This window comes from Lissotriton helveticus, chromosome 7 (genome assembly GCF_964261635.1).
Source record: "Lissotriton helveticus chromosome 7, aLisHel1.1, whole genome shotgun sequence".
In the NCBI taxonomy this organism is placed as follows: domain Eukaryota; kingdom Metazoa; phylum Chordata; class Amphibia; order Caudata; family Salamandridae; genus Lissotriton; species Lissotriton helveticus.
The window spans coordinates 780866599-780874790 of record NC_136068.1 but is presented as its reverse complement, the minus strand read 5'-3'; positions in this window follow the sequence as shown (position 1 = coordinate 780874790).

The window sequence follows — 8192 nt, the reverse complement described above, 5'->3', positions numbered from 1 at the left end:
TCTGGACATGTGACCACTGTGACCGGAAGAAGAGGATCGGCTATACTGCTCAAAGACTGCCACTCATCTGCAATTGCTGTTTGCTAAAGTCTTTGCTTGCTGTGTTGCCCTGCTACTCTCTTTCTGCCTGGGTGAGAAGGACTGAACCTGCATCACTTGAAGCCAGAGTGACTCCAAGCGCTTGCAGGCTTGCCGACTGCTGCCTACGCCTCAGGGAGACAAAAGACTTAGAACCCTCCTGTTCCACACCTTGGACTCATCTGCTAGTGAGTCTGTCCTTCCAAGTGATGACACCCCAGTCCTAGACCCTTGGAAAAGGACCTAGGGGTTTGTTCTCGTGGAACCAACGTATCTTATGCTGTGAAAGCAGACTCGCCGCTGTTGCAGGAACTGGACTGGCGTATTGTACTCGGAACCACTGCTTCAGAACCGACGCATCGCAGTCACTGCGTGGAGAAGATAAAAAAAAACGCTGCAATCTCATTATTTCCTCTTGCGTGATATGAAGGCACTCGGTTTCTGGGACGCCGTATGAGGAGACTGACTTTTCCAAAAGGTGAGCCATGGGGGTTTTTCGGAACTACACAGGGCTATATGGGTATTGCGAAGTACTTTTGGGGTGCAGCGGTATATCTTTGCTATCCGGATCTCCCTAGATAAATATCGACCCTTGTGGAAAGACTATGAGATTAGCGTATTTGATATATTTACTTCCATGCCGATCTCGAGATGAGGTAAACCGGGCGGTTTTGCCTCATCCAAACCTCCGTTTGAACTAATTTGGTTCTCATCATATTTATGTCCTGATTAATGATGACCAAGCACTCTGAGACAGAAAGAGAAATTGTTAATATCAAGACCTCTTAGGGGCTACGAAGACCTTTTTGAAAAAATTAAGAAGGGTTTTTTCCATATGATTTATGCGTCTCGAGATGTATCTCGAGACGAGTTAAACCGAATGGTTTTATTTCCCCCTAGGTGGCTGTGAATTGTAGTAGATATTATATGCACGTCCTGGGTGATGATGGGCATGGACTCTTTTGTCATCTAGTATACTAACTATGAATGTGAGGTCATTTGTAGGATGTATAGGTGGGGACTAAGAGAGAACAGAGATTATTTTATGACGGCGACCTAATTTGTCTTTTTCCGAAATACTGATATATGTAGCAAGACATAAAATCTATTAAGCTAGTGCCAACAGATGACGTAGGGCTGATCTTATGTCACTGATATACCATTATTATGGATTTGCAGACCGGATTGTTCCCCCCGTTTCCCGTACTGTCGCATCTATATTAAACATCCCTCTCATTGTTTGACAGTTGTTTTTATTAATACAGAGATGTAGGGTGGTTAGTATATATATTGACCATTCGGATAATTAATTTGCAGGTTGCAGCAGTGACTTCTACGGAATAATCACTTTCAAACAAAAAAAGGAATCCATTTTGAAATGAAAAAACAAACTTGATGACATTTCATATATTTGAAAAAAAGGTCAGTCTGGTCATATATTGTGGAACTAAGCACTCAGGGCCCGATGTAGGTAGGCAAATACCGGTCGGAAACGGCCGAAAATACCGATTTTCGGCCGTTTCTGACCGGTATGTGGATATTGAGATGTAGGGGCATGTAAAATTACAGCATCAGTAATTTTACCGATTCTGTAATTTTACCGATTCGGTAAAATACCGAATTGGTAAAATTACCGATTCTGTAATTTTAGATGTAGGTAGCACTGTTTTCAGTGCTACAAGGGTTTAAGAATTCGTTATTTACCACCAACTAGAAGTTGGTGGTAAATAATGAAAACCCTTCAAAAAGCATTTTTTTGCTTTAAAAATTGTGCCATGTTGCAGACATACATGCCCTAAGGGCATGTATGTCAGCAACATGTGCACCCATGCACAATGGAGGGGTGCAACAGGGTGTCAAAGTGACACCCTGCCACCCTTCAATGTTTCCCCCAATTACCGAATCGGTATTTTCCGATTCGGTAATTGACATTGATTCCTAGGCCTATAGGAATCAATGACAATTACAGACTCGGTAAATACCGATTCATTAATTACCGAATCATACCGATTCGGTAATTAATTCGGTAAATATACCTACACCCCGATTGCCAGTTCTTAAATACCGAATCGGTATGATTCGGTATTTAAGAATCGGTAATCTGGGATTACCTACATCGGGCCCTCAATCTTATATAATGGTCTATATGTTTATGGCTGTCCTTGATTATTGTGTCTCCTCCTACAGGAACTATGAGAGTCTCCTATTCTTAATCATCATACTTAGTGGGATAGAATATATATCACAGGAACCTTCCCTCCATGGCACTTTAGAAAAATTAGAAGGTAGGTCTCCTTAGAGTGTAGAATTAACTATGAAGATAAAATAAACATCGTATTCTGAGAGTTTGCTTTTCCATGTATATATTTTAGGAACAGTAATATTTGAGTAAACTGGACTGCCGAAAATTTCTGGATCTTGAAGGAAGATAGCTGCTACATACTTTATGGGTCAAAAGTAAGTTGACTCTATTGCTATTATAGGAAAAGAACTCTAGTACGCCATTCTTGTTGTGTTTTAGGACTTCCTCCTTTTATCTTCAAAGGATCCATAATATAGTGCAGTTATTAAAAAGATGAATTGGTGAGATTTAGGATATCTGTGCTAGGAACGGCTTCTTTGAAATTTTCTTTCCCTTATGTGTTTTTTCTTCTCCTGTTCTACCTTTTGGGTGACGGCTTTTCTTTTAAGTGACGAATGTTTTAAGTTTTGACCTTGATAAGTCAATTAATCTGTATGTTAGTTTTCTGCCATAGGTGGCTATGTCCATCTTTGTGTGTCTGTCAACCAGTTCAAGTAAAAGCAAATGAACTATGGCTCTAAAAATGATGTTCTGTACATACGCACAACAACATATGTTTTGTGATTTCAGATCCCCTGCTTTTGGTTTACATGGAATGATTTGCATATGGCTGGGTCTGAAGTGGGGTGGCGAAGTGAGCTAAAGAACTTTGATGGATTCAACCCAGATCTGTGACCGGGGGTGATTCTCTGAAAAGTTTCAGCCGTCTGTTCATCATCTCCTTATGTTTGCTTTGTTCACCGTAAGTTGGCAGAGTATGCCCAGACGTGTGTCCCCTGCTCCCTTTGCTACTGGATTCAAGCTGGCCTGGCTAATGAGGTGTGTTACCTCGAAAATAGTCCCAGGATGCTAGTTTCCGGTCTAGGGAAGACCTGGATTGGCAGTTCTGGCTGGAGAGTTCCAGTAAGGAACAGGGTCAAGAATGATTTGCATATGTCTAGGTCTGTAGTGGGATGGCAAAGTGAGCTAAAGAATGGTGAAGGATTCAACCCAGATCTGTGACTAAGGGTGAGTGTCTGAAAAGGATCTGCGCTCCTTCTATCATCTCCTTGGGTTTGCTTTGTTCGCTCTAAGTTGGCAGGGTATGCCCAGATGTGAGTCCCTTGTTCACTTTGCCACTGGATTTAAGCTAGCCTGGCTGATGAGGGGTGATACCATGAAACCGGTCCCAGGATGCTTGGTTCCGGTCTAGGGAAGCCCTGGGTTGGCAGTTCAGGCAGGACTGTTCCCATAAGGAACAGGATCAAGACTGATTTGCATATGGCTGGATCTGAACTGGGGTGGTTAAGTGAGCTAAAAGATGATGATGGATTAAACCCAGGTCTGTGACTGGGGGTGAGTGTCTGAAAAGTTTCAGCACTCCGTCCATCATATCCTTGTGTTTGCTCAAGATATATATACCATCATAAGATTGAAGGAATTTTTTTTTTATATGTACAGTTTCCGTTAAGCAGACCTGTTTTCAAACACAAATTTAAAATGTTTGAACCCTAAGATGTCAATCCTTTCACCACTGTGTCCATCCGGGTGAATATCAGAAGTAAATAATGTTTCCCCAACTTTAGATTAAAAATATTATTTCCAAATTTCCTCATTAATAATAGTAAAAGGGGATCCTGAGTCAGCAAATATACTCAACTGTACACCCTAAATAGTCATCTGACATTCTGGTTTAAACCCAATTTGTCCTCAATTCTTTTTGTTAATTAATTACTCAAATAATCATCCCCTTTAGAGTTCTTGTCTTCTGAATCTGAAACTGCCACACACTTTCTCAAAGTGTCCCAACACACCACATACAGTACATTTAACTTTTCTGGCCGGGCATCCTTTGAAGAAAGCCAAATGTTCCAAAGTTCCACACCGGTAACACTTTGGTTGTTATTTAGCTTTCCCTTTTACTCTAGTACTAATATTTACTTTTCTACTCTGTGCAGATCTGATTTTACAGACTATATTCACCTCCGTCTCCACTTCTTTTAATGAAATGGTGCAACAAGTAGAAATTTCAGCCTTGCGCACAATAGCTAAAATGGTATCCCGGTCAGTGTCACCATTCACCCACAGTCTATCTTGAATTGACGAATTACTGCCATGCATCACTACTTGATCTCTAATAAAATCCTTGCATAAATTCCCAAACCCAAAATCCATAGCCAACTTCCTCAACTCACTCACATACTCATCAATAGATTTATGTTTGCTTTGATTCTTCTTGAAGAACTTAGAACGAGTAATACCAACACATCATTTAGGTACCTAGGGCCCGATTCACAGAACTAACTTACGACAAAATCCTAAACTTACTACTTTTGGTATTCACAGAACGCATTTAGTAGCCTTAAATTAGGATTTTGTCTTAAATTAGGATTTTGTCTTAAGTTAGGATTTTGTCCTAAATTAGGATTTGTCTTAAATTAGGATTTTGTCCTAAATTAGGATTTTGTCTTAAATTAAACTTAAATTTAACTTAAGTTTGTCTTAAATTTAACTTAAGACAAAATCCTAATTTAAGACAAAATCCTTATTTAGGATACAATCCTAATTTAAGACAAAATCTTAATTTAGGACAAAATCCTAACTGAAGGCAAATCCTAACTTAAGACAAAATCTAAATTTAGGACAAAATCCTAATTTAAGACAAAATCCTAATTTAAGACAAAATCCTAATTTAAGACAAAATCCTTATTTAGGATACAATCCTAATTTAAGACAAAATCTTAATTTAGGACAAAATCCTAACTGAAGGCAAATCCTAACTTAAGACAAAATCTAAATTTAGGACAAAATCCTAATTTAAGACAAAATCCTAATTTAAGACAAAATCCTAATTTAAGACTACTAAATGCCTTCTGTGAATACCAAAAGTAGTACGTTTAGGATTTTGTCATAAGTCAGTTCTGTGAATCGGCCCCATAGTAGCTATCCACATGAATAACAGCAGCATGAAATACATCAATATCCCGCACACCCTGAGATTTCTTTTAAATCTGCCAAATATTTTTAAGACTTAACCCCTTCACTGCTAGGACTGTCAGCTCCCTCCCCCCGTTGCTATGCCTTTTTTTGCTATTTGAGATAGTTTGCGCTTACGCCCCTGTAACTTTTTGACCACTGAAGGTATCCACGCCAAATTTGCGTCCTTTTCTTACAACATCATGTGGATTTGAAAGGTATGCAGGGTTTGTTGATTCCTTGGAGGGGACCCAGGAATTAGCCAAAATACAGCCAAATTTAGTTTTTGGGGGGAACGATTTGAAAAAAGTGCTGACGATAAAAGCATCTGTTTTTTTTCCCTGCAAATGGTATCAACAAAGGGTTTGTGGTGCTAAAATCACCATCTTCCCAACTTTCAGGGGCAGACTGACCTTTGCTATTTTTCGTGCTTTCAACCTCCTTCCAGTTAATGGTAGAAATAGCAATAATGGATCCTGAAAAGCTATACATGTAAAACAAGTAGACACAATTCTGAATTGAGCAAGTGATCATTTGTGTAGATCCTTCAAGGATTTTATAGAAACTAACAGTTGAAAATAGTAGACATTGATAATGAATTAAAAAAAACAGCCATTTGTGCCAAAGTTTTCACCTGTAACTATTTCTAAGTATGACAGATCTTTTAAAGCAATATAGTGTTACATCCGCTGGACCCGTCTGGTTGTGGGGATATATAGGACTTGTAGGTTCACCAAGAACCCGACGAACCCTGAGCCAATAACTGAACAGTGTCTTGCAAAGTTTTTTTATTGTGTACCGGGTATAAAGCAATTAATTTGGGAACATATAAACAGTGAAAAATTGGTATAAAAGACAGCTGTATATTTCTGAAATGGGACATAATATAGAGTTTAGAAACTGTAACTAATTTCACATCTCCAAAATTGTGGGTACTCATACTAGCATGTGAATTATAGGAAATTTTTCAAAGTGATTTATTTTTTACACATTGTCTTACATTTGGAAGGCAGAAATGCATCGAAAGTCAATAGGTAATAATAGTTGCTCTACAATTCTGTGTTTCCATAAGTGTCCCGATACAAATGGTACCTCATTTGTGTGGGTAGGCCTAGTGCCCGTGACAGGAAACAGCCCAAAACGCAACGTGGACACACTACATTTTTACAGTGAAAACTGACCCTTTTTTCCAAAGTGCCTAGCTGCAGATTTTGAACCCTAGCTTTGCCGGCACCTAGGGAAAACTAGCAAACCTAAACATTTTTAAAAACTAGACACCCAGGTGAATCTAGGATGGGGTGAATTGTCCGGCTCTCACCAGGTTCTGTTCCCCAGAATCCCTGGCAAACCTTAAACTTTGGGAAAAAAACACATTTTACTCACATTTATGTGATGGAAAGTTATGGAATCTGCATGGACCCACAGACTTCTACCCACCCTGCATTCCAGAAAGTCTTCCGAGAAAAATGGTACCTCACTTGTGTGGGCTGGCCTAGTGCCCGGACAGGAAACGGCCCAAAACGCAATGTGGACACACCACATTTTTACAGTGAAAACTGACCCTTTTTTTGCAAAGTGCCTTGCTGTAGATTTTGAACCCTAGCTCTGCCGGCACCTAGGGAAAACCTAGCACACCTATTCAATTTTGGGAACTAGACACCCAGAGAAATCCAGAATGGGGTGACTTGTGGGGCTCTCACTAGGTTCTGTTACCCAGAATCCCTTACAAACCTCAAACTTTGTAAAAAAACACATTTTCCTCACATTTCTGTGATGGAACGTTCTGGAATATGCATAGATCCACAAATTTCCACCCACCCCGCATTTCCCAAAGTCTTCTGATAAAAATGATACCTCACTTGATGGTCATGTATACTTTTGTTGAGGAATTGTTCAATGTCAGCAGTTCACCATAGAGCTGGACAAATTCAAAGTCCTTTCTCCCCCCCCCCACCACCTAATGTGTATTCCAAAATGAGGCTTGACAGGTAAAGGCTCTCACACGTTGTGTAGCTCCAACTCACTAGACGCTGCTCACAAGTCACGGTGACAAGTTCAAGCCAGGACAATGGCCGTAGTGCACGTCACCACTATGTTTTAGCTATCCAAAAATCCTCTGAAATATCCCCACTGGAGCGGGGAATGCCACACACAAAGTCTGACTGGGAAGTGGGAAGATATTCGGAGGAAAGGCAGGTAGGATAGTTTCCGGCTTGTCCTCTCGCTTTCGACTGCTCTCCCCCACTCACCATCAACTCTTCTATAGTTTACTTCCAAATGTACAGAAATGTGGAGAGTAGCCCGGTAATACGTCTGTGTCCTGTTCTGTCACTAACCAATCTACCTGCTTGCATTCAATTACATCAGCTTGGAATGCGAGCTACATAAGAACCAACACAACAAGCATTTTAAACATATCTCAGGTCTGCCACTGCAGCCTTAGTGCAGTATTAAACTGTCATTTCTTTTATTGTGTTTTCACTTCATTACTGTTTGAGTGCTGCATAAATACTTTACACAATGTTTCTAAGTTAAGTCTGGCTGTTTTTGCCCCAAGCTTCCAGAGGGTTAAGCACCGGTTAATTCAGTGACTTTTGTGGTTCACCCTGACAAGGACTGTATTTATTATTTGAGTGTGGCTTCCACCCCTCTAAACTAGCAACCCAATTTGTCAAAATTTCCCTTTCCTACATTGCTGCTGAATGTTTTAAAATGTAGGCTATACAAAAGGGGGTGGTGATGAACGGAGCATCTGAAACAATCAAACACTCACACCCAGTCAAAAGATCTGGGTTTAATCCATCACCGTTCTTTAGCCTACTCTGCCACCCCAGTTCAGACAATTTAGGCTAGGCTG